The sequence below is a fragment of the Castor canadensis genome, chromosome 11, assembly GCF_047511655.1.
Source record: "Castor canadensis chromosome 11, mCasCan1.hap1v2, whole genome shotgun sequence".
Lineage (NCBI taxonomy): Eukaryota > Metazoa > Chordata > Mammalia > Rodentia > Castoridae > Castor > Castor canadensis.
The window spans coordinates 113,351,907-113,376,281 of NC_133396.1; the positions used below are offsets into that span (position 1 = coordinate 113,351,907).

Below are 24,375 nucleotides of genomic sequence, written 5' to 3' on the forward strand. Positions count from 1 at the left end.
TACATTGTATTGAAAAATGCAGTGTTCTGGATGACGTAGAATGTGCAGGACAATAATGATCAAGTTAGAGGAGATCAGCCCCACCTAAGAAGGGTATTAGCTGCCCAAGGAATGTACTTGATGTATGCCTTCCTTCAGTCAGACAAGGGTGTTCTCAAGATCGCACTAGAACAATTGATTCTACTTCCCTAGAAGTGGAAGTTGTCTCACCACATACAAAAATTAAGGGACATCACAGGCCTAAATACAAAAGTCAAAACTAGATGCTTCTAGCAAAAGAAGCCACAGGAGTTTCCTTCATGACACTGGGGTAGATAACGATTTTTTGGACAAGGCACAAAAAGTACTAGCCATGGAAACATTGAATGACTGAGTATAATCAAAATAAGCCAGATGGCAGGGCAGGATAGAGAGAAGAAGAAACTATGAAAACAAACTAGACCAATAGAAAATACAAAATAATCCGACACGACACAATGGTATGGTTTAGTCTGTATGTTTTGCAATGGGGTCCTGGAGATTGGACCCCGGGGCCTTGTGCATGCTAGGCAAGCACTCTACCACTGAGCTACATCCCGGCCCTTTTATTAATTTTTTTTTTAAGATAAGGTCTTGCACAGACTGGCCTTAAAATCCTCCTGCCCCAGCCTGAGTAACTGAGAGTGCCATCACATCCAGCTAAATCATGTCATCTTTTAACCAGATTTTACATTCATTTGTATGAACTTATACATTTCACCTAACCTCTCTTATAAAATGAAGAGTTTTAAAAAATTAATCTCCAAGTTTTTTCCAGTTAACTCAGGGCTCCATCTGGGAAACTTAGACAAAATTACAACATACACAAACACATAATCATAATTATATAAAAACATATGAAACTCAAATTGCCTTTTTCCCCCTTCAAAATGTAAACCCCAAAGCTCTATGATTATCTGAGATTCCTTAGTGTAGCTGACGATTTGGCTTGAAAATCTTTTCAACTGAGATGAGAGATCCTCACATTAACACTCATTTGAGAGCCAGATAAATGAATCCTCCTCTTCCTTCAAGCTCACTAGGTCTCTGGTCTGCCATGCCACCCCTCTCTTGACCTCTTTTCTGGCATTTGCCTCATTGCCAGATTCATCTGATACTTCCCCAGGGAACTTGCACCCTTGTTGGGTGACTTGGAACAAACAGCGCCTAAGAGTCCTGTCCCTGCACTCCAGGTGGCCCTGGATGGGGGTTAGAAAGCAGCTTAGCTCCCTTGAGGACTCTGATAGGTCCTTAATTAGTGTTAGTGGAAAGACTGAAAGCATTTCCCCCATGGTATTAGGAAGTTAAATGAGTACTTCTATTAACAGTGCCTGTGCAGTTTGTGATCAGAAGACTTCCAAAGTCTTTGTGTCCCATAGGGAAGAATCCATAACAGGACAAGTGTGTATAATTGGGGTTTATTAAAAGTTAGGGAAAGCAGAAAGAGCATGCTTCTCTTCTCCAGGTGCTTTTAAAACCTACGCTAACCTATGGGAAGGGCAGAACCAGGTGATTCCCATCCAATAATCAATGAATGGGGCGGGGCGTGGGTGGTCACCAGCCAGGCGAGGGTGGTCCCTGGGTCAGGGAATGGTAAATGTAATATTAAGTCATATATGTTTACGAGTCCTGAACTTTCCCTAATTCTAGCCTGCCTCACTTCTAGCAGCTCACTTTTCATGGCAAACTGAGGAAAGAGAAAGGGATGCCCAAAGGCAATTCAAAGGAGAAGACTTACAAGTGTTGGTGAAGGGAACTATGAGCTTTATTGCATTTTCCCTTTGGCTTATTTCTTTATTTCAAAGAAAATGCACCCACATGGGGAATCACAAAATAATGCTACATGAAGAGATCAATCACTTAGTTTCCTCTTTATTTGTCTTTCCAGAATAAAAAACACTTTTTTTTTTTTGAGAGTTTCCATAGGGATCCATTGTTTTCAGAGAACCTGGAAACTTAGCAATGTGAGTCACCTCTCTCAGGTGTCACTCACCTGGCTTCCAGTAGGAGCAATGCTAATAAATTCTAGCACATTTCATAAAGTTTAAATTAACACCTCTTAATCAAAAGGCAGGCATTCTGTTCCTTCTGGGAAAAGTCTTAGTGGGGACCTACCAGGGGCAAAAGTAGTTCTGAAAGTCTTTCTTCTCATCAAAAGCAAACCTTCAAGCCAAAAAGAACTAAGTTCTAATGTTTTCAACAATAGCAGAATGTCTTGCATTAAGCCAAGGAATGAGTAAAATTTATAATTTAATAATAGGTGGGTGGTACTTGTTAATGTACTTAAAATTTTTAACTTCACTTAAACAATGTAATATATTTACAAACATTAAAAATTCAAATTGTATTACAAACTTCAGAACAAAAATGTGTGTCTCAGGAACACAGAAAAGCCTGGGGCCGGTGAATAAATTTGAAGAAAATATGGGGAGCACTGAAGGAGTGGAAGTTCTGAGTATTTTTTTTTTTCTTCTCCCTCTCACAGTAAAGGAAGCAGCTCACTGAAAGCCAGGAGACATTTTCACAGGGATGGATCTGTCTGGCCTGTTAGGTGGAGCCACGTGCACTCAGCATCAGTGGAGCTGCTGTTCCACAACACAGCATACCTCACAGCTGGGGAGCCATGGCTGCTGGAGCCTAGGCTTCACCTCCATGTGACAAGCATATTTGAGGTCTAATAAACTCTGGAGGCTAAACCCAGTTGAGGGGTACCCGAATCCATGGAAAAGACTTTGCTTTGCTTTTTGTAAGTCATTTGGGGTTTCATTTCTCATCACATATTCCCTCGTCCACCAAACACTATTTCATGAAGGAAGGGTAGTTAACAATTTTGCCAAATACATTTTTATATGAGTAGATTTACTGCCAGAAGAACAGAATCACTTGGAAGCCTTTGCCTCCCTTTCCTGCACATTCTACTCTACCACACATTTTCATATTTTTATAGTCCCACAAAGTATCTAAGGTGCAATGATAAATAGATCCCTGTCCAAATGCATTCCTTTCTAGTCACATCTTCTTCCACCTATTCACCTCCAAGTGTGTCTTTCTATCAAATGATTAATTTTGTGATTTTTTTTAGCACTATAGTTAAATGCAAAGCTGCCTGAACCAATGATGGATTTACATACCCTCATACTCATGCTGACAGGCTATTGTTCATTCCTGACCACAGTTATCAAAGCAAAGAAGAAATCTGATCATGACAGCGATTTTTAGAGCCCCCCTATAATAGCTACAGGTGTCTGCCTGATTCTGAGTCCAAGAGGAGTCATTTCTACCAGAGCATGCGGAGTTATTGGGAAAGTTCTTCTTAGAAGGCTCAGCTACCTGTGCATGGACTATGTTTTACATAAAATGGAATTGGCGGATCACACTTCAAGAACATTTTAGTTACCTCAAATGGTGGACCCCATAATCTCCATGCGAACACGTGAACCACCATCACGAGGAGTAAAAGAAACAGGATTTCCTGTTCTTTGCCCAATGTCCTATCTCCAGTTTTAGGTTTAGGTTTTAGGTTTCTACATCACGTAGTCACGCTTGTGGGGTTTCATGCATACAGTTGATTTCAGTAAAGAAATTGCTCTGTGGCATGAAGATAAACAGCATTCAGGATGGGTAGTTACTTTATTTACCACTTAATAATGTTCAAACTGTGTTCACTTTATTTACCCCTTTACTTCTGTTAATAGTGCTGGAAGAGGCTCAGTATTATTACATTCACTTATTTAACAGCACAGGACAGAACGTTCTGGTGATCTGCCTTAAGTTATGCATCTTCTGAAGTATACCTGAGCTTCCACAATGAGAATATTGAATGTAGAGCCAGGTGTCTTTCAACCGCACCAATAATTCTAGCAATAATTCCATTAAGAATTACCAACCCCTAAGGACACCCTACTGGGTTGATAAGATTGTTCTCAGATTTTCACCATCTAGTGACTCCCTACCTACAACCACAGAATACTTTTTACCATAACTGAATATATTCTATGTTTCAGGTTATTTTCATAGCTTTTCCCTTGACCCTGTGATTCTCACGAAGTTATGTTTTCCTCAAAATCAAGCACCAAATCTTATTCAACTTTGTATCTTCACCATCCAGACTAGTGCTCGGAATCCAAGAGATAAAGGGTGTGTCAAGCAAATGAACAACTATACTAATAGATGTGACTTAACTATAAATAGTGCTAACATAGAGTCATGAATAAAGTTTTCTAGAAGAAAGGGGAAAGTAAGTCATTCTAGGAACTGGAGAAGATGTCACAGAGAAGGTGACATTTGAGTCAGACCTTGCTGGATTAGAAGGAGTTCACGAAATAGAAAGGAGAAGAAAAGACACCCTGGAGGGCAAGAGATGAAGATGTTGAGTTCTTGTGACATATGACCCTGTGTGACCTGACTGGGAAGTAATACAGGGTGGCTGGCTCAGTACACTGTACTAGAATGACCCATGGTGCCTGTGATCCAGAGATCACACTAGTACAGAGATTAATTAAACAAATTACATTTTAACTTTAATTAAAATAATTTGAATTATTTAATGGCAACTAATTTTAAACACCGAACTAAAGTAAGAAAGTTTATCTCAAAGTCTAGCTCAAAATGATATTGTATATGCAAGACAGTTAACAAGGGGAAAGTTCGCATCTTTCAGAGTGAGGAGGCCAAGGCTCAGCAGGTGGCTGAGGCAGGGCTCTGGGTCCTCCTTCTTGGCTCCGCCCCATCCCGGCCTGGTAGGAGCTGGCCCCGCCCCCAGGCCAGAGCCCCAGGTCCAGCCAGGCAGCACCTGGTGCCTATTCCCAGCGCAGCCTGCATCTGCACCTTCAGGGCAGGCTGACGTCTGAGGTGCAGCGCCTTTAGGGATCCCCAAGGCCCCCTCAATCAATAATCCCCGGGGTTTTTTATGAGGGTTGGATTATGAGGATTTGGAAAGAGGATGATTAAGCAGTACTTCAAAGAGGCATTCTAGCTGCACCTGCAGCATTTATGAAGATCTATTAATAGAAGGCACAAGATTTAGTTGTAATCCCTAATTCATAGAAAATTGATGATTGATGCCTTTGCGCCCCAAACGCACTGAGGACTTTGGATCACCCCTGCTTGGAGGCAGGGTGTGATGGCCCCACATCTGGTCAAGGGTGACCTACATTACAGTGTAGTGTGGAACCCTTCCCACCATCCCAGTAAATAGAAAGCAATTTTGTAGGCCGGCCTCAGTCCTTCCAAACTGAGTCATCAACCGATCTGGTGCAATATCCAGGTAAATAGGTTAAATCCTCGTTGGTGCCAGAGAACTTGCTGTCAAACCAAAGACCTACCTGTCCCCAGCCAAGTTCCTCCTCTTTCCTCCCCATCTGTACCTCCTTTGCCATTTAGAGAATGGTAGCAGTGACACCAACAAATGTCAGAAATTCTGGAATCCATCTGGCTCCCATTTAACCCCAATGGGTTAGGTATTTGAAATTCTCATAAAAAAGAGTCATGAGGCACATCCATTAATTAATGTCTTAGTTCACCTTGGAAAGTCAAAGACATAGGCCTGGAGTGGGGTTCCCTTTATGAATATATGAAAAAAGAAAAACATGTTTGAATCACAAAATCACAAAAAGAAAGATTCAGGTAATACAAACTAAAAAGAAAATTTCATAAACAGAGAAAGTGATCTTGTTAGACTCTGTATGTGTGTGTGTGTGTGTGTGTGTGTAGTGCTAGAAATGGAACCCAACGCTCATTCATGCTAGGAAAACACTCTACCAGAGTACGTCAGACCTTGCCAGACTTTAAGAAAGACAGCCAGCCAGAACTGGAGGGGTGTGAATGTTCTCTCTCTTAATTAGTAGAGAAACTGAGAAGGCTGGACTTATGCCTTTTATGGTTGTATGATAATCAGTGTGCAAAAGACTCAGAGGTTCATTGATAATAGATTTGTCCACTTATAAATACACAAGTGTGTATGGACATTTCTACTTCAAAGGGCTTCATATTCCATTCCTGGCTCAAATATAAATATATTGTCTACCTGTTACCAGTTTTGTCAAATCCTTCAATTAAATCTTCATGCATAGCCTAACAAAGACTAGGTATGGCCTTTGTCTTATGAACAGAAATCTGATGTACAAAACCAAAACTTCAAGCCATCTTAATTTAAGGGGTAATTAACCTCCCTGCAAAATATCTGCATCATCACAGAGTTCACCACCCGGTTCCCTTCTATGGACTGAGGTGAGTGTTTACAGAGCTGGAAGATTGAGGGATGGAGGGGATTGGGGGAGGGAGGTGCAAACAGAATCTCCCCCATCTCAGGAGGAAGAGCACCCAGCTTTGGGAACAGCGTGGCTCAGGATGGAATGTCCTTAATGAGACAGAACTCAGATTCAACCATGTGTCCTTGCATTATGAATTTTTTCCTTTCTTATAAACAGTATGTATAGATTGTTTTTAAAAAACTAGTAAGTATTCAAAAGTATAAAAATATATAAAATTTATAAAATTTTATATATATATGTAATATGGTAAATATTTTCATGTTTATTTCTAGTGTTTTTCTTTTCTATGCTAAAATAGATGTTATAGATGTAGGTACAAAAGTTTTGTTGTTAAACAAATAAGGTTCACACTGTGTTATTTTGCAGTGATTTTGTATGACTTTCCTATGCTATTAAATATTTTAAAGCATGAATTTTCATTCCTTTAAAACATGGGTAATCAGTTACTTTATCTAACCATTTTCCCCTTTGACTGAAGGGTTTATTATCCACATCACTATTTTAAGAGAAATGCAAGAAAATGCAAAGAAAGATAAATGAATAAATAAATGACACAGGCATGAACATCCTTGTTTAGCCCTGAGAAGTTAAAAAAAAAAATGGAGTGTTAAGTATTAAGTGAGTCAGAATGCTTGAGTTGTGTGAACATGTTTACTTGTCTTTAAAATGGGACAATAATAGTATCCACCAGAAAAGTTATTGGGAACTTTAGGAGCACACATGAAACATCATAAGAGCTACACAATTGTTGGTTGCTACTGTTACACAGAGGCATTCTCATCTGTCCAGGAGTCAGGTCAGCAATGCACCAACTGATGTTCCATTCAGAACATTGGTCATCCTTCATCTTCCACATTGGGTACAGCTGTGGATGCTGGAAATTCAGCCCACATGGGACATGTCTACCTGGATTCCCTTTGCTTCTCCACGACACAGTCATCCTTTCCATCCCTTCAGTGCTTACTGGCTTCACCGTCCAATATCACTTCACTGAAGAAGGAAACCATGTCCTTTTCTTCCTCCTTCCCCAACACATGCCATTCCCTTCCCTCATATCCAAGGGTGGTTTTGCTTCTTTTTCGGTTTCTTTTGTTCTCCTCAGGATTATGGTTCATGCTTCAAGCTGCATTCTATTTGGAGGACATTATTCCTCCGTTTTATTGAATGGACTGGAAGGATGAGAGAAAAATATACTACATGTGCATATGCACAGGAAATTAGGATCTCTCTCTCTTTCTCTCTCTCTCTCACTCCCCCCTCCCTCTCTCCCTCTCCCTCTCTCCCTTTTATTCTTAGAGCTACAGTTTGGCAAACACTTCACCTTAGGATTTCTGACATTAATGAGGTGGCATAGAATAGAGAATTGCCTGCTGAGAGACAAAATTCGGGAACATTGTTCAGAGTGTCTTGCTCAGCAGAACTGATAAGACTAAACTAGCAGAAACCTAGTAAACAAACCACATGGGAAAAACAGAAGTTTTTATGGTTTTACTCCAAGAAATTTAACTTTGGTGCTCTGAGTGTTGGACAAATTGACTTCTGAGAAAGAGGACTAGGTCAGAAAGCAAACCAAGGGGTTGTTTTCCTATTTGAAAATATGCAGCCTGGGGTTAGCTTTTATAATCTTGTGGGATAAGACTCACATGAAAGAAAGACTCCTAAAATAGTTCTTGGTGGGATCACTCTTGTCCTATTGCACTGTCCCTTTTCCTCCCTTCCTTTCGCTTCCATTGGTGTTCTATCCTCCTATAGACCTAAGGCTAAATCACCAAATGACCCTAATCCCTTAAACTATTTTTATAGTGTAATTCTATACTCTGGGCTTATCTGTTGACTATCATGCAAAAAAATGTGCCAAAATGAGATGGCAAGTCTTTACTAATTCTGTTTATTTGCTTACTGGTAAGGAAGTCCATATTCTCACATAACGAGGGAGTGTGGGTATCCACACCAGAAAAAACCTGTGTTCAAGTACTGATGCTGCCAGCAATGTGATGAGCAAGGAACCACCTTGGTTTACTCATCCATAAAATGGGATACTGTAAGCCTTGCTTACTGTAAACGATTATTGGAAGGATTAAAGGAGACAATGCTTTTGTGAAGCACTTATAAACTAGAACTGACTTTTCTATAGAACATATTAACCTACCCAAACCCAGCTAAGTCTTCTGGGATAAGCCAGTCCTAAGAAAGGATGTAACTTACATTTCGCACTGAATTGGCTAGCCCTTGGGTTAGGCTTCTTTCTTCTGTTTTTATTTTGGGTTTTTTTTGTTTTTGTTTTTTCCTTTAATTGTTGGTGCTTGTCCCCTTTCATAGAATTCTGTCATTGCCTCAGATCAAATTAAAAAGCTCACCAGAAGCCACTTGGGCCTACATTAGCTCTCAATGTCAAATCTCCTGGTCGACTGGTTTCAGAGGGCAAAATATCTAAGCATTAGGGAAAAAACATTAGAAGCCAATGTGACCAAATACTGGGCCTCATCTCTAATCAACATTTGTTTACTTCAGTGGACAATAATTCTAGACTCTCTCACACTTTCTTAAAACAGTTTTACTCTTGGCTGTTTTCTTCTTTACATGCAAAAGTTGGTACAAATATGCATTTGTACCCCAAAACTATTATATGAGAGAGGGCAGATGGTGGGTAAAAGAAGGAAGTGAAAGGTGAATATGGTCAATGTACTTCCTATACAAGAATGAATATAGAACTTTTAAACCTGTTGAAATCACCGTAACAAGGGAACTAAGGTAGAAAGGAGAAAAACAGAGGGGGTGAACCCATTCAGGTTATAATACATATATGCTTGGAAATGTCACAATGAAACATTAGCTATCTTAAACAAACAAGATGGAGAACAGGAAGACAAAACAGGTCTTGCCTATGGGGTTGATACCATTGGGAGTGGGGAGGATACAAGGAAAGAGTATAAGGGTGTGTGAACGTGGTAGAAATACTATGTACACATGAATGTACATGGAAAAATGAGACCTGTTGAAACTATTCCAGGAATGGGGCAGGGAGGATAAAGGAGAATGATGGAGGAGGTGAATTCAACTATGATATATTGTAAGAACTTTTGTAAATGCCACAATGTACCCCCAGTGCAACAATAAAAAAATAAAAATAAAAATCTGTAACATAAACAAACAAAAAAGCCTTTTACATATAAAGAAAATACTAGGCAGGAAGGCTGGTTAAAACCAACAAGAAGTCTATTTATTTACCTGAGATTCATAGAGAGGGGAAACAGAGATTAAGTTTTCTTTCTGTGTACTTCAGTTCTCTTTGCCAAGCACAGAACTTGATAATGCCATTGTCATTTGCCCACAGAAAATGTTGATGCGATTGAGGTTCAAAATATGTCTTACTTTTAACTCTAAGTTGTCAGTGTTTGAATTAGACACCTTTTTCAATATTTCTAACTTCTGCCCTTATATTTAAAATGAATTGCTTGTAAGCAAAACATAGCTGGTTTTCATATCTACTATAAAATTTTAGTCTTTTATTTGGGGCATTTATTCCATTTATATTTAATATAATTACTGATTTATTTGAGATTATACACATGACAGTACTATTGATTTTCTATTTGAACTTGAACTGTCTCCTTTATGCTCTGTTCTCTCCCCTTCCTGTCATTGTTTTAAATCAATTGGACTTTTTCAAATTATTCATTTCTCTGTTTTAACATATAATGAACAGATATATGAACAAAAACTACAAAGTAATGAAGAGAACAATCATCACAAAAGACACACACACAAAAAAAAAAACAACACACAAGAACAACAGGAGGAAGTAAGGCAATCCAGAGCAAATAAAAATACATACATTAAGAGATAATCTCCAATTACTTATTCAGACAGGGCTGAGAAGATGGTGGGTCCATTAAACAAGACTAGAATGCTTAAATTTAAATCTTAGAAGTGAAATACATGGTTATTACAATTAAAACAATTTTGAAGAGTTGACACATTAAGTTTAAGAAACCTTCTCAAGATACATATAGCAAAAATTCATAGAAAGATTGCATGCCAATAGAAATGTACTTAATGCCACAAAACTACATACAAAATGGAGAAACTGGTAAATTTTATGTTATGTATTTTACTTCAATTTAAAATGTTTATTGACAGATAGGCATGGTAGTACACATCTGCAATCCCAGCACTTGGGAGGCCAGCCTAGGTGACCTAGTGAGAAGTTATCTCAAAAAATAAATATATAAACAAGCAAATAAATAAAAATTCAGTGAAAGAAAATAGAGAATACATAGAGGATCAATTCAAAATATAGCAAATTATCAGATAAGTAGTGAATGCTCTTTAATTACTAAGAAGATGGCAAATTAGCATGGCTTCCTGTCTGTCTCTCTTCTTATCAACTGTGGGAAAACTTCAGCTGTCAAAAGGAAGCATGGCTCTCAAGAAACTTAAACAAACAAAACCTGAAAACTCTGGGGAGAAACAAAGTTGATTTGCAACTGGTGTGTGGTATAGAGCTGGTGGCCACAGCTTCCAGTGCAGAGTTGTAGATAGCAGCTGTGAGAGGCTGATTTTCAGACGGTTTTTAAGCCCTTCTCTTGCCTGGGACAAACACTGGATGACTTGTGGCAAAAAACAAATTAGCAATGGCAATCCTGGCCACTTGTGAAGGCACTATCAGGGGAGGTTAAAAGCCCAGCTGTGTGAGAAGCTGATGAAAAACAGGTGAAGCTTGACTATTAAGCATTCACTCCTACCTCTTCCCCATCTGGCCACCAACCATGGTAAATTATAAAGTCACTCGATGAATGATGGAAGACAAATCCAGACACAGAGGGTTGGCTTGCTATTGTGGAAGCCAATGGAGATAATTGGTAAGGGCTGATGGTGCCCAGAGCTCTCCAAACATGCCTGTACCTTCCTTCTCTTTGAATTACAAGGAGAAACATTCCAGGACTTAACCCTCAGCCCTTCTGTGAAGCATGCTACCTGTTTGTGTAGGTGACACAGCTTGAAGACTGATATATTTCCCTGAAGAATGTGTCCACGATAAAACAAAAAATCAGTAACTTCTAAAATAGAATAATTGGGATGGACATACCAATAATGTAAAAAAAACATGATAAAATACACCAAGACATAAAGTTATTAGTATACAAGTCACAACAAGAACCAAAGGGAAATACTAAAAATATAACAGATGAAATACATATTCAGATAGATGGAATAAATAATAGAATGGATAATGCTTTGGGGTTAATTAGACACCTGAATGTTCACATTGAAATGCACTCTGGGATGACAGTAAAAGAAGCAATAATGAAGATCTGGGTTGGGATATGGCTCAGTGGTAGAGTGCTTTGCGTAGCATACTCAAGACTCTGGGTTTGATCCCCAGCACTGCAAAAAAATAAATAAAAATATATTCATAGGAAAAACTAAAACATATTTATTGAATACCTAAATAGATTATCACAGAATTTAAGAATATCAGAGATAAAAAGACTATTCAAAATGTTTTCAAAAGTAAGAAAAACAATCTACACCGGGCAGAGAAACACATTTATGTTATATAACTTGTCAGTGACATGGATGCAAGTAGAATTTTTTAAGGAACATACTCCAGAATTTTAAATTTTGTGTTCAGAACTATCAACATTTAAAATGAGGACTAGGGCTGGACCTGAGTTCAGACCCCAGTACTACCGAAAAAAAAAAAAGAAAAGAAAAAATGTCTAACTACAATGAAGCTAATAAAAAGATTCTTAGGCTACAGACTTCCAAAGAATTTTATATAAATTCATACTTAAAAGAAATTATAACATAAAATGATAAAATTAAGATATATAAGTCAGAGAATGTTGTAAGAGATAAAGGAGTTAAAGGTTACCAAATACTTTGTTTAAATAGCAAAATGTAAAAAAAAGCAAGGAAAAGAGAGATTAAATCACTAACATTCAAAGCTAAAAGTTTAGACAAATTAATATAATAAAGTGAGGGAAGAGAGCTTTCCTAGGATAGATGAGACATGTTAACACACTTGCCTTATTAGATATAAGTATACATATAGATATAAAGATCAATAAGCTTTAAAATTTTATAGAGAAAATAAACATAAAAATGTATCTTAAGAACTGTCATTTCAGATGGGCATGTAGCCTCACACCTGTAATCCCATTACTAGGAGGGCTGAGGCAGGAGGATCAAAAGTTTGAGGTCACCCTGAGCTATGTAGGGAGAGTCTATCTCAAACAACAAAAACAGAACAAAAAAAGGGGGGAAAGGCGTACCAAAAAGAATGGGGTAGGATAAATCTAATTAAGATACACTGTGAGCACATATGTAAATATCACAACAATTCCCCCTGTACAACTATTATATGCTAATAAAAATGTAAAAAAGAAGCAATAGAACAGGGTAATACAACTAATACATACATATATATATATCAGAATTTGATGACGCATCTCTCAAAATTTGATGACTCCATCAGACAAAAATTAAGCACATGGAAGACCTGAAAAATGCATGCAATAAACTTGAGGTATTACGTATGTGCACGTACGTGTGTGTGTGTATATATATATATATATATATATACATTAAACTACACACACACACTATATATACATTACATATACTATGTATAAATAAATTTCTACTCCCAATAAACAGGGAGCACACCTGGAGCATTTATGAAAACATACCATCTACTAAAATGTAAAATAATAATATTATATCAAAGAACAAGAATCAGACTGAATTTTAAAACCATAGTCAATAAATGAAACAATCCATTTGCCCAACAGTTATACAACATATTACTAAATAATCCTTGAGATAAAAAGAAAATCATACACTTTTTCAGTCATAATAAAGTAGGCTATGACGCTGCAACAAGTAGGTGCCAAGTCTTGGTCTCATCCATGACGTGCCCATCATGGCTGGCAAGGGTCAATTCCCTAAGCCATCAGCAGCCAGAGAGCAGGTTTAGAAGGTCTGATCCTCTGCTTCCTCAACTGCTGTGACAGGATGCAGAGATTATGTTGATTTATACAGTCACTTAAAGTTTCTTCCAGAAGTTATGTTAATTCTGTTCAAAACTCTGTAGTCACATGACTAACTTCAAAGAATCTGAAGAAATGTAATTTTATCATGAAGTCAGAAAAAGAGACCTGGAAATAGTAATAATTACCACATTACAGAAATTATAAAATGCAGAACTTATCAACACTGAGAACACTATGTAAGAAACACAGAAAAGCACTGAAAGATAAATCTGTAGCCCTATATGCAAATTATCAAAAAATGAAAAGTTGAACACACATTACTGAATCATTTAATCAAAATAAAGAAAAAGAAAGAATTAAATAAATTGGTGAAAGAATGAAAGGAAAATAAAGGAGTTGATTGATGAAATCAAGTTGATTCTTTGAAAGAAGTAGACAGATCTTTAATACTTAAGAAGCATTATGCATACATCTTAATAAATTTCTGGAAAATATAGCATGGTAAAATTGAGAAGAGAAAAATGAAAAATATAAACAGTTTAAACCACTAAAGACAATTAAATGACAATTAAAGACTTCTCCAAAACACCCTCACATGCAGACATCTGTTCAGGTGAGTCCTAACAAATCGCCAATGGGCAATTTATTCCTGTGTTATGTAAGTTTTCCAGAAGTTAGAAAAACAGCTTGCAGCTTATTTATGAAGTAAGTCTTGATTGCAACCTTGAATGAAGAAAAGCATAAGCCTATTTCACTTTGGATATAGACACAAAAATCCAAAATAAAGTATTAATATACATATATATCCCACTGAATTGAGTTATACAGATATTTTTAATTACCTCAGGATTAAGTAAAATTTACCTCCCAGAGGCAGGGTGAGTTTCTCAACAAAAACTTACCATAAGTTTATTATTAAAAATCTCAACAAGTTAGATTTGTAAAGGTTGTATAGCTGAAATATTGCAAAAATGTTATTTTATACCAAAATGTAAGATACATTTAAACAGAAATAAGAATAGAATGACAACTATCATTGCTACTATTATCAGATATTTGTTACTGATTAAATATGAAATTTTATTAATGGTAAATTTTATAATAAAAAATAAATAAAGGTATTAAGATCAGAACAAAGAGATGCAATTGTCAGAAGTCGCAGTCATTGTTTGCAGAAGTCGACTTCATAGGCATGCCACCTTTGCAGTCACACAGGGCTCTAAGCTCTTGCCATTATGGCAATCATTTTATTTTGCGATCATTTTATTTTTTAATTGTGCTTTATAAATGAAGTCTGAGAAGTCAATGGAGCCTGTCCATGAGCAGAAAAGAGACATGCAATATGCTTCCTGTCTTCCTGTCACTCCATTTACATACCAAAGGTCAAGTGCCTCATGAGCAGAGAGTTTGGGTGGTCTGGGATGCATGGGATTGAGCAATGCTCAAAGCAAGTGAAAGGTAAGTGTGTTACATCTATGAAAAGATGAGGTCCTGACGGCCTGGAAAGAACATGCTTTTGGTTCAAACCAGAACTTCCTTCAAATGCAGAGAGAAGGGAATGATGCTCTAAGAAACACACATGACCAAGGAAACATATACTTTCTCACCCATGTTCCTTCCCTGTATCATCCGAACCCCTGATGAGCATGTCACAGCAAAAGTGAAAGATGGGGAGCCAGCTCATGGTTCTTTTCCCTTTCAGTCCTTCCTCACTCACTAGAAAGCAGAGGGTAGGGTATCAGGAGAGTGTGCTCCACACCTAGCAAGGAGCAAAACTTTTGCAGCCCAGTTCTGGTCATATGTGCATGATCAGCATAAATGGCACAATTCCAAATCCAAGTTAAATGCCCTTATGATTACATTTAAAACTGGTTTAGCACCATAAAAAGATGAATGGTAAAAATACTTGCTAACAATTGAAATTTTTAAGTTTTACTTTTCAACGTTTAATAGCAAACATGAAATGACAAACCAAGAGAGAAAGCCCACTTTTTAAAATTGTGTATTTTAGTAGCTTAAAAGCCCTTTTCCTTTTCCTACTTTTTGAAAGGGCCTGAATTTGCATTTTGCACTGGGGACCATCTATATAGAAGAAAAATATAGCTTAATTCCTAAAACTAATAAAAGAATTTGGGATGCAAGTATGGCCTTTTAAAATCAGTAACATTTCTCCAAACTAATAATAATGTGTTAAAAAATATATTTGTTAAATAATATGACATTTACAAAAACTAATAAAATATCTAACTATAACTTAACCAAAAGCACACTCAGTCTCTAGAGAAAATGTCAACACTCAAAGTATGTACAGAAAAAATCGTATGAATGGACAGCCCATGTTCTTGTACAAATGAAGATTGTAAATGTATCAATTCTTCCCCTAATTAATCTACAAATTCAAGTCCTCATTGCAATATCTGTTGGAGTTTTTGAAAGGTATTTAATAAACTTATGCTAAAATTGTCTATGAAGAATAAAGGCCCATGAATAGCAAAGGCAACTTCAGAGAACAAAAAAACTAGGTAAAGTAATTTAACACACACACACATACCCCTCAGAGGAACTGAATAGAACCTCAAGGAGATGTCATGTAAAACTTAATGCATGATAAGGATGGCAATGTAAAACAGTAAGTAAAGAACAGACTATTTAGCTAATGACTTGGAGAAAACTGACTCACAAATCCCCTTGTCTGACTGAAGCTGTGGATCAAATGGTTGAGTGTTTGCCTACCAAGCAGAGGCTTCTGAGTTCAAACCCTAGTACTTCCAAAACAATTACCTTGAACAATGTAGTCTCTAGGTGGATTAAAACCTAAAGTGTGAAAAGTAAAACAATTATTTTCGTAGAAGATGGTACAGGAATAGAGCCAGCTTGGTGCGATGGGACTCGTACAAAGCCCAATGCTCATAAGGGCCCAGTGTCTGGTAGAATGTTTATTGTTGCCATCGTGAAATTCTTACTAATTTTTAATAAAAGACCCTGCATTTTTCACTTGTACTCAGCTGACAATTTATGTAATCATTTCTGTTTAGGAGTGTATCTTTGTGATGTAGGAGTGAGGAAGAACTTCTCAAAAAAAAAAAGAAAGAACAAACTAAAGGCAAAATAAAGTAATCCAAATCATAAATCATCTGCATGATTCTCAAATTGACATGTCTCTAACTTTGACAATGTACAAGGTACATAGTATCTGCCAACCCTCATTAAGATTTCCAAACCCAACTATGCTCACAGGGAAAATAATTCTGTTGTATGTTATTGTTTGTACTTGATTTACATATTATTTAATCATATTACCAATTTCAATAACAATTACAAAAGACACAAACATGTTTGGGAAGCATTGATTTTGTTTCATGAGAGCACCAAGGAGAGGAAATCTTGCAATAACAAACTACTAGTCTTGGGCTTCAGAAGGTATGTTTTATAGAGAGACTAGAGATTCAGATAATCCCATGAGTCAGGTCAGTGGAAGAAATTTAATATAATTTTAATTATAGGTCAAAAAATTCTTAGATTTCTGAAAGTTTATGTTAATTTCCAAACTTTCCCTTACAGACTTTGACTTGTTTTTAGTTCTCAATACAAGTTTGTGGATGTGTAACATGATTAAGTTAGGCTCTGGGCCCCATAGTCAGTGTCAATATTCATAGTTTCCATATTACATAAAGCCCCACAAAACATCTAATGATGCATGTGCTAGTAAGCTTTCACCACTGTAACAAAATACTTGAGATAATCAACTTATAAAGAATAATGTTCTGCCAGATGCCGGAGGCTCAGGCTTATAATTGTAGTTACTTGGGAGGCTGAGATAGGGAGGTTAATGGTTGGAGGCCAGCCCAGGTTATTTTGCAAAGCCCCCCATCTCCAAAATAACCACAGCAAAATGAATGGGAAGCATGGCTAAGCACCTGCTTTGCAAGTACAAATCCCTGAGTCCAAACCCCAGAAAGAGAGAGAGAGAAGATTTATTTTTGACTCACAGTTTAGAGGCTCAGTCCATAATCAGTTTCCCCTGATTGTTGCTTTAGGCCTATAGAAAGGCAGCACACCTTGCTAAGAGCATGTGCAGAATGAAAGCATTCACCCTGTGGCCAGGAAGCAAAATAAAAAGGAGGAGGAGGAGAGAAGGGAGGGGTGTCTGGGGTCCCACAATTGCTTTTGCCTTACCTCTTAAAGGTTCCATCCTTCTCAGTAGTACCCCCTGGGGACCAAGCCTTTAACACATGGCCCTTTGGAGGACATTCAAGATTCGAACTATAACAATGTATTTGACTCATTTCCTGCAATAAAACACTCACTTCAAGCCAACTATTAATTTTTTCATTCAGTGTCATTCTTGCTCTATGAGCTATGTTCTATAAAAAATGTATCTAGAAAATTACAATTATGCAAAAGAAAATTGCATACTGCCTAAGAATAGTTTTCTTTCCTTAGAAGGGAGAATTTTTAACAATGTCACAAAATATACCTATTACTTTGGTTAAAAAGTATGCACAAGTCTCATTTGAAAGTTATGCACATTATATGAAAATACTTAATGGTTTTCTCTTTCTTCAATCAACAGGTTATCTCTTGATAAATGTCATTTTGGTGGCCTCTCAACCACTGTCCCATTTCTACTGTGACTGAAAACTAAAAAGTTCCATAAGTAATGAAACTAAGAGTTCACTATTTAGGCTGATATTTGCAGTAGTTTCCTGGTACATCCTTTATCAAACTGAAGATATCTTTCTATTCTTACTAGGAAGATTTATTAGGCAGGCACTGGGGTCTCTAATAAAATCGTCATGTACTTTTTCTCTTTTAATGGAAAATGAAATTTTCATTCAGAGATTTCCTGTGCCGAACAATTCTTACATGATATATTGTTCATTTTACAAGCTGATGGATTTTATTTGCATATAGTTAGGATTTTTATATTTATGGCCATAAGCTACGTAAGCTTTTCTATACTTGCCTTATTCAATTTTAGTGTGAGATTAAGCTAATCTTTAAACATGAGTTGGAAAGTATTCCATATTTTCCTATGCTCTGAAAGACTAAGTAACAAAAATTATGCTTCTTGAACTGTGATAGAATTTCCCAGGAAAATCACCCTGACCTTTTCTGTAGGACAGAGAGGGGCTGGTCTTTCACAATCATTTTAACTTCTTACAATTATTGTTCAAGTTTTAGGCATCTTCTGGAGTCAGTTTACTTAATTTATGCTTTCTAGAAAGTCATCAATGCCATTTATATTCAAAATTCAATGATTTGAAATTAACAAGTATATCTTTAAATAAAAATGTTTTATAACTGGAATTATTTTCCCTTTTGCTGACTAAGAATGTGATTTGTGGAATTCTTTCAACTTTAAATAGATAAATATGTATCTATTTAATTGATCTCCTTCAAGAAAAAAGCAAAAGTTTACTTTAAGGTTTAATTACTTTTATTAATTTTATTATATATTCCATTAATTTCTTATTTTTTATCAATCATCCTCACTTGCTTCCCATAACTTTATTTATTGTTTTTATTTTACATTTTTAATTGAACTTAATTGCCTTATTTCCATTCTTTCTTATTTGTCTAAATAAATGTACTTAATACATAGTCACTGGAGCATTGATTTACATTTGAGTACTGCCAGATATCTTATATATAGTAATTTCATTTGTTTATATTCCTAAACTAATTGTAATTCTAATGTAAATTCTTCTTTAACCTTAGTTTTGTTTAGAAAAGTATCTTACAAATTTGTAAACAAATACCATAGTTGGCTGTTCAATATTTTGAATTTCACTGAATTATAGTCAGAGATTTATCCATTTATTGTTTACATTCATAGAATTTATTATTCTTCTTTGTGACTGATAAGGGACTAATTTTTTAAAAGTATTCTATATTGATTAGAAAAAGATAGTTTTCCTGTTTCTTGGCTATCAAGTTTTATACATATATTTAACCAACATTGCTAATTCAACTTTTGAATGTACATCCTGTGCTATGACTATTTAATTTATCAGTAGTAAAGTAACACCACTACTGTGTTTCTGGATTTCTCCTTGCAATCCTGTCTATTTGATGCTATCATGGCGACTTGCTCTTGATTCAGGGCCTTTGTACCATGTACACATCGTGTACGGAGAACACATCATGCTGTACTCTCTGCCTAGGAACCTTTCCCTGCCCATCCTGACACCCACGTGTCATTGACTTGCTCACTCCATTCAGATCCCTCCCTAAGAGGCATTCCCTCCTGTCCTACTAAAATAGAAAGCACACCCTCTCACTCTCCTTCACTTGCATGATGATTACTCATACCTCTGACCACTTCAACTATGCCTCACATCCGTGAGATTCCTCTCACCACGATAAAATTCCTTGAAGGCATCAAATGTGTCTGCCTAATGTGATAATCCCAGTTCTCTTAGAATGCCTGGCACATTGCAGACTTTTGACAAATAAATATAGATGTTAATAAGTGAACGAATGTGCATTTCCCCATGACATTTATATTTAACTCATTTAATGTTTTTCATGTGAGTTTTATTTTGTCTATTATTAACAATTTTAGCAATTGCCTGGTTTATGATTTTATCCATTTTCAAGTTTTTTGCTAACATTTTGTTGTAGGTAGATCTCTAGTAAGCAGTATATATCTGGTTTTTACATCCTTATTCACATTAGGACTCTGTATTTTAAGATAAAAATTTAACTCATTCAGATTTGTTGTGATTACTGATGTGTCTGTATTTACCCCTGTCATTTAAAGTTGTTTATTACTGCAGGGCACAGTGGCTCATGTTTATAGTCCCAGCACTAAGGAGGCTGAGGCAGAAGGATTACATAAGCCCAGGAGTTTAAGGCCAAGCCGGGCAACATAGCATGGCTCTGTTCCCCAACCCACACCATCACAAAACGAAAACAAAAATGTTGTTTGTTATTATTTTCCCCACCATTCATAGTTTTAATTAATAGCTGACATTTGTGAATATTTCATCATGTACCAAACTATATTCTGAGTACTTTGGGGGTTTTAACTTACTTAATATTCAAAATGCCTTTGGGATTCACGAAACTGAAGCTTAATAAGGTTCAGTCCCTCATCCAAGGCCCTATAAGTTCTGAATTGGAATCCAGGGCTCAGATGCTAGCAGTCTGTCTCTAGAGGCCGTGGTCTTTGCTTCCCAGGCTGTGCTGCTTCTCTTGCCTAAGGTTTTTTTGCTTTTCTCACAAATGATTTGACTGTTACACCTTCTATTTTTATACTTCTAATAATAAGATGTAAATTTTATTTAAAAAAAAAAACATAATTATTCAGCATCTCCGACCCATTCCTCTTGAGAAATGTATTACTAGCATGCTTCCACTACTGCTCCTGTTCTGAAAGTTTATTTGCAATAATTTAGAATTTTAATTCCTTACTGCCTCATAATTTCATTTGGCATTATGCTTCTCCAAATAGCTTGCCATTTTCGCCTTTATTCTTGAAAATTCCCTCCACTTGCTTTACCTGCCACCGGTGTGTTCTGTATTAGTCTCCACCACACTACTTTGCTTCTTTTATTTCAGTTTTAGGAACAGGAAACCAGACCATTAATGTGTTAACTGCCTAAATCTCCTCCTTATTTTTTGATTGACTCTGTTCTCGCAACCTGCTCTTGTTTTGTATTAAATAGCCTTCTAAGTCTTCTCAAACTTACTTAATAGAATTATTTTTCTAGTTTTCTTCTTTTTTCATGTACTATTCTCTTTCCAATGTCAGCTATGGTTCTTTGCTGTGTCTTTCTATGCTATTGATTCATTCTCAAATAATTTTTCACTTTCCATTCAGATTTATGACAGTAGGATAATTACTATTGATAGTTGTTATTCATTTTCTCTGTCATTACAGAATTCTGTCATCAGCCTCTGTAAGGGAAGGAAGCTAGTGTTTGTGTAAATGAGTGAGCATGCTAAGAGGCAGACTGCCCTTCAATTGATAAATGAGTAGGAAAGAGAAACCAAACGAAAAAGCCTTTCCTTTGGAAGCATAGTGTTTTAAGGTGTTTCATTCTTTATGGACTTGAGTTTCCTTTGTCACCCTCTGAAACATTTTAGATTTCTAAAATTATCTCATGTCCTGTTCCATGTCTCTGTTGAGTTCCTCTAGTAGGATCTCCCTAGCCAATATATGATATTAATCGTTATCACGGTGAAAATAACCTTTAGCAGGCATTTTTCTCTAAAAGCATGTTAATTGCTTTATTTGTATTTTTATTTTATTTTCATAATGCTTTTTATTTTGGTACTTCTATTACTCATGTTTTACAGATAATGAGACCAGGGCTAAGGGTGATAATGAAACTGAAGAGATTAAATGTTTTGTCCAAGGTTACATTCCTGACCTCATAAGGATGGAGCCAGGGTGTGGTCCCAGACAGGCTGACTTATACACAGCTTCACAGTGCCTTTCTCTGCTATTCTGCCAATTTTCTCTAATGGAGTATGAGATGTGGAATCCTCTTTACCTTGATCAGGTCACAGAGGTTGGAAGAAAATTCCAGAAAAAATTCTGGATGAGACAAAGAAGTGTATTCTAAGGACATGTGTCGTAGGCACTCGGGCATGGACTTCTGATATCTGAGAAGGCACACTTATCATAACGACTTACCCAGGCTACACTCTGGAGACTTAAGAGACTGTAATAGCTCAGTTTTAGGCTATTGTTACCGGGATTTATAACCAGGATTCAGTCCTTCATGTAGCAGTCAGGGGCCATTCTGTTCAAACTCTAATGCTCACAAGATTGCTCCTTTTCATTTCAACCCACTTGGCAGGAAACACAAGCCATCCTTGAGACAACAGTACTATCTTCTAACCATTCACCTGTTGGAGGTTCAGTTCTTCAGGTGCTGCAGAACTTAGCTATCCGTTTTTAGAGTGTGGTGAGGCAGAAGACACTGGAGTGAGCTTCATATAAGGCTTCTTGCCATGCAAATCAGCCAATTTGCCAACAGTTGTCTGTCAACTGAATAAACAAGGTGCACAGACAAAAAGGGCTATCTTTGCCACAGACAGTAAGCAGAACACAAGACTAACTCTTCTGGTCTTAAGGCTCTGAAGAGTAACTTGTTACTTGTTCTACCAGACTTCTCAATTTTTATTAAAGGAACTTGACCAAGTTACCTTTGGTAAAGCAATGTACCTTAATTGCCCATAGAGAAAATTTTGTTTTTAGGACATCACAAGATCATGCTAACATGAACCTGCTACCAAAAATCCAGTTATGATAAATGATTTTTACTGAGAATGGCCTCAAAGTTGCATGGTATTATCAAACACAATGCTTTAAGCATATGAGCCGCACAATCAGTTGGCCGGGACAGCATCTTAGTTTCCTTCTTCCTTGCTCTGTGGTTTTTAGTCAAATTTCCTAACCTCTCTAATTTCAGTTTTCATAGTTGTTAAATGAGAATAGCAACAGTACCCATGGAATGGAGTTATCGCAAAGATGAAATCAAACAATGCACATACAATGCCCAGAAGAGTTCCAGGCCTGCCTGGTATGAGAGTTTAAAAGATGTTGATTATTACTGTTATTAGATATTCTGAATTGCTTACTGCATTATAAAACCAAAGGACGAGTACCATCACAGTTTTTACAGATGGTCAAGAGAAAGAATAGGAAGTAACCAGAGCAAATTCACACATCTTGTATTTAACTGAACCAAGCTTCAATCCTCAGCTGCTTGCTTCTGAAAGTCTTGGAATTTTCTGTGCTTCACTGAAATCCACTCCTTGTAGAACAGCTTTTACTGACTTGTTCTTTGGCATGACGCCAACCACCCACAACAAAGGATGTTATGAGACAGACTCATTATGTCTGTGATTGGTGCTATGGGGGATCCTGTTAAGAACATTGTCCTACCACATCACACGGCAGTCTCTGCATTCATGGGAGAAATTCCTTAGGAATCGGTTTTCGAAAAACTGTGCTCCTTTCTGAGCAAGTGGTTTGTTTTATTTTTCTTTTGGAGAACTGTGACTAATCATGATCCTTCTTTATTTTGGCTGTTAGGAAGCTTAAAATAAAATTTGTGGCCTTTTTCTACTACTTCCATGTACTAATCTTATCCCAGATTTATGAGATTCCTTTTCTTATTTCCCTCGACTTTCATTCCCTTGATAGTATATTTTATCCCATTGAATAATATATTTTTATAAACTTCCACAGTGTCTTTGTGGAATAAAACAACCATGGATGCTCTTTAAAAATCTAAAAACTATAGCTCAACATATGTTCATCTTTTTTCTTGGTTTTGATGTTTGCTAGTCCTACTTAGTCTGATATGATTATTTTCCCAGGGTTGGACAAGCCCTACTGGAGCATATGAATGCAATTACTGAGCTTCATGATACCGCCTGTGTCAATGACAAGCAGAGGCTAGAGTGATTTAAGCTATAGGAATTTATGAACATAGACAATTTTATGACCAAACATTGTAATTTCTTTCACACACAAATGATTGGGAGGTCGGAGCAGGGAGAATGGGAGGGGTGGAGGTAACCAGAAGAGGGGGCAATTACATCAACTTACAATATACAAGCTCTTCAGAAAAGCCTCTGTTCATGTTCAAGGATGACTCATGCTCACCTTCACTGTGCTCTTTGCTATGTGTGCAATGCAGTAAGAATTATTTCTTGTTCTTTATTACTTTCCTAAGTAATAGAGTCATAACACTTACAAGACTGAAAGACAGACAGATAGTTTGATTAATAGATAAATAGTACAGATCCAATACATTGCTTGACTTAATAAATAAAAAGAATTCTGAGGAAAACCACTCAATATAGTGGGGTAGATGGAAGGCTGAGAGGATTTCTGTAATAGCCACATGTGTTTAGTATCTATTAAATGAAAAATTTGTATGCTAGGCAATGAAGAAGAGGAAGGAAATTCTAAGCAAATTGTGTGCAGACTCACAAAGCTGAGAAAAAAGCATGGTGTGCTTAGGAAATTGCAAATATTTCAGTTTGGCTTTAGTCTGTGTGAAGAGGGAATAGAATGAGATGACTTGGAATGTAAACTTTATCTCGAAGACTACAGGGAG

At 36.7% G+C, this 24,375-nt stretch overlaps 1 long non-coding RNA gene across 2 annotated transcripts in view; it reads right to left on the bottom strand.

The window, feature by feature from the left end:
* The window catches only part of LOC141414109 (uncharacterized), a 73,151-nt gene extending 55,677 nt beyond the window's left edge, over positions 1–17,474 (bottom strand). For both annotated transcript variants that reach the window (XR_012439198.1, XR_012439199.1), the window contains exon 1: positions 17,278–17,474. This is a non-coding gene — a long non-coding RNA (uncharacterized lncRNA). The remainder of the gene's footprint in view (positions 1–17,277) is intronic.
* Between the last annotated feature and the right edge of the window lie 6,901 nt (positions 17,475–24,375).